Source organism: Metopolophium dirhodum, chromosome 5, assembly GCF_019925205.1.
Source record: "Metopolophium dirhodum isolate CAU chromosome 5, ASM1992520v1, whole genome shotgun sequence".
In the NCBI taxonomy this organism is placed as follows: domain Eukaryota; kingdom Metazoa; phylum Arthropoda; class Insecta; order Hemiptera; family Aphididae; genus Metopolophium; species Metopolophium dirhodum.
Genome location: NC_083564.1, coordinates 5,519,532 through 5,522,095, shown reverse-complemented (window position 1 = coordinate 5,522,095; position 2,564 = coordinate 5,519,532). Strand labels below are relative to the sequence as shown.

General features: G+C 25.2%; 1 long non-coding RNA gene across 1 annotated transcript; it reads right to left on the bottom strand.

The window, feature by feature from the left end:
- Positions 1-405: 405 nt before the first annotated feature.
- On the bottom strand, positions 406-2,087 carry LOC132945261 (uncharacterized). The gene is made up of 3 exons (XR_009664527.1): positions 1,946-2,087; positions 1,705-1,857; positions 406-527 (listed from the first exon to the last, which is right to left on the bottom strand). It is a non-coding gene; the product is annotated as an uncharacterized LOC132945261 (long non-coding RNA).
- Positions 2,088-2,564: the final 477 nt, after the last annotated feature.

The window sequence follows — 2,564 nt, the reverse complement described above, 5'->3', positions numbered from 1 at the left end:
CACGTTACTAAATAATATCTACAATAATATTTGCATAGATTAGAAACTTTATAAATTAAAAATTGTTTTAATATTATCAATTTTTTCTAGTATGTTTCCCTACTTTGTTAATTTTAACGCTCTCCTGCAAGATCAATACCATTTTAATAACAATGCAGTACAATAATAAATTATAATTTTATTAATAATATTATTGATTGTGATCTAAAATATTTCTTTATTGTTTTTCATAATATAATTATTATTACTTAAAGAAATTGTAAACATATAACACCAAGAGACCTATGCTACTATTTTATATTTGATGATATAATATTGATTTATTATGTAATACCTATTACCCCGGTTGACATTTAACAAATAGGTATTTATGATAAATATAAATATAAAAGATATAACGAACGCTTAACGGAAGAGTCTGTTTTATTTAGCAATGTCAATACATATTATAATATATTAATTACATGTATTGTTTGGATTATGGCATTTTTGAGCTTGTAATGGATGAACTACATTATTTAACAGATCTGAAACAAAAATGTATTATACAATTAACCATTAATCATTATACTCAAATGTTTAACAATTAGAAATTAAAACGTTATAAAATTTGTTTCTACTCTCATTTGTATGAATGGTTTTATAAACAAGCTATAGTTGTTAAAATTATGTCCGTAAAACGGGTATATAATATATTATACATGTATTAAGGTACCAATGATGTTTATTTATTTAGATTTACCTTTTGGGATCGAAGAATTAATCTAGGGCCACGCGTGTTAATTATTTGTATTATATTTATTGCTATATTGTTTAAGTATTGATTATTTATTTTTTTTTTAACTGAAACCTCATAATATAAATCATATTATTATAATATGTCACTATAATCACACTTTCCAATTGCATTCCTGCTGAGAGTTAATTATTAATAAAGAAAATATTGTGTTTATATTATTATAAATTTCAATTTTTAACTTCTAAGTACATTAAATGTTGATTTATAGAAATAAAAAGTAAATTAAAACACTACGCTAAATTATTCAATAGGCGACGTTTGTAACTAATTATACTAAGTCGTTTAAAACATTTTCTTTTATGAAAAAGTGTTTGAAAAATTAATTAATTTTTCGGTTAAAGCCCCGCGCAAGCTGGTCTTTTTTATGTCAAAACATACCTATCCAACTATAATTAATATTATAATGATTTAAGCTTGAAAGCAGATTTGCGTAGATGTAGATAGTATTTAAACAAAAATAAGCATATTTTTATTCATAAAAACTGACTTATATTTTTTAACACTTATTAAATTGACATAATTATAAATAACAATTTTTTCTAAAGAATTTTATAAAATTAATACTTTATTGATAATTTTTATCGGAATAATTACAAACTTGTCTTAAATGATGGATTTTTTTATAATTTTATCATACTTTTTGATAGGAAAAATAGTCGAATTGATTGTTTTTCATACCTAATTTATATTTTTTATCCGTTACTATTGAATTGATATTTATGATTTGATATAAACGCGTGGATATAATATAGTGAAAATAATAATAATAATATGTGTATTGATTACTACTAAAATCAAATGAAATTAAAATAAATGTAGGAACCGATCATTGCTACGATCACCGAAAATGAAACTTATCGTAGGTAGGTACAACTGCAGGTTTATAATATTGTAAGTATGCTCACCATCGATTGGCTGGTGGCTGGGGAATCTTTGGCGACCTTGTTGATGGCCTTGGGAGATTGGACTTGTCCGACGACAACGATGTTCATGGATACCTTTTCAGCGCCCATTTTTGATTTTGGTTGGTTTTCGTGGAATGAAATACGAAGTGAAAACTGAAAGCAAAAAAAAAAAAATAAGAATTAATGGTCATTCAGACGACCGACTGAAACCATTATTATTCATAAATCACATTATACTCACCAAAGAATAGAATTGCACAAAAAATGCGTTATGCCGAAATCGAGATCCCGAGCGCCCTTTTATACGCTAATCTCTCGAGGATTGATAGAAATGGGACGGACGTGGCGTGATTATAATTTTATGGGTCGGACGTGGCGTGATTTTGATATTATTGTTGTGGACTGATGTTTTATACTTTATACATAGTGCTCACAATTAGTCCGATCTACTAAATGCATAATATACGATGTACAATACAAACCGATTAGTTACTTGAAATTACGTAGTTTATACAACTAATTTCGTAAGAAATGTTCTTTTTCGTTTTGCTTACCTATTTACTTCATATAGTTGTTGATTTTCACCATGCGTTCTAAACAGAATATTATAAAATATATAAAATTTAAAGTAATAAATAACGTAAAACAAATAACTTAGAAAATAGTGATAAATGCATAATGTATAACTTACCTATAAAAGAAACAATTGTCATAAGCCAATTAAATAAATTATTTTTATAATTTTTAACACGGAAATAATTTATAATGTTATTAAATATTGTTGTTTTTAGATTTTAATCATTTAATAATTGTTTGATACTAATATGTCTGGTCAAAATATATATTAAGTTACAATTGGA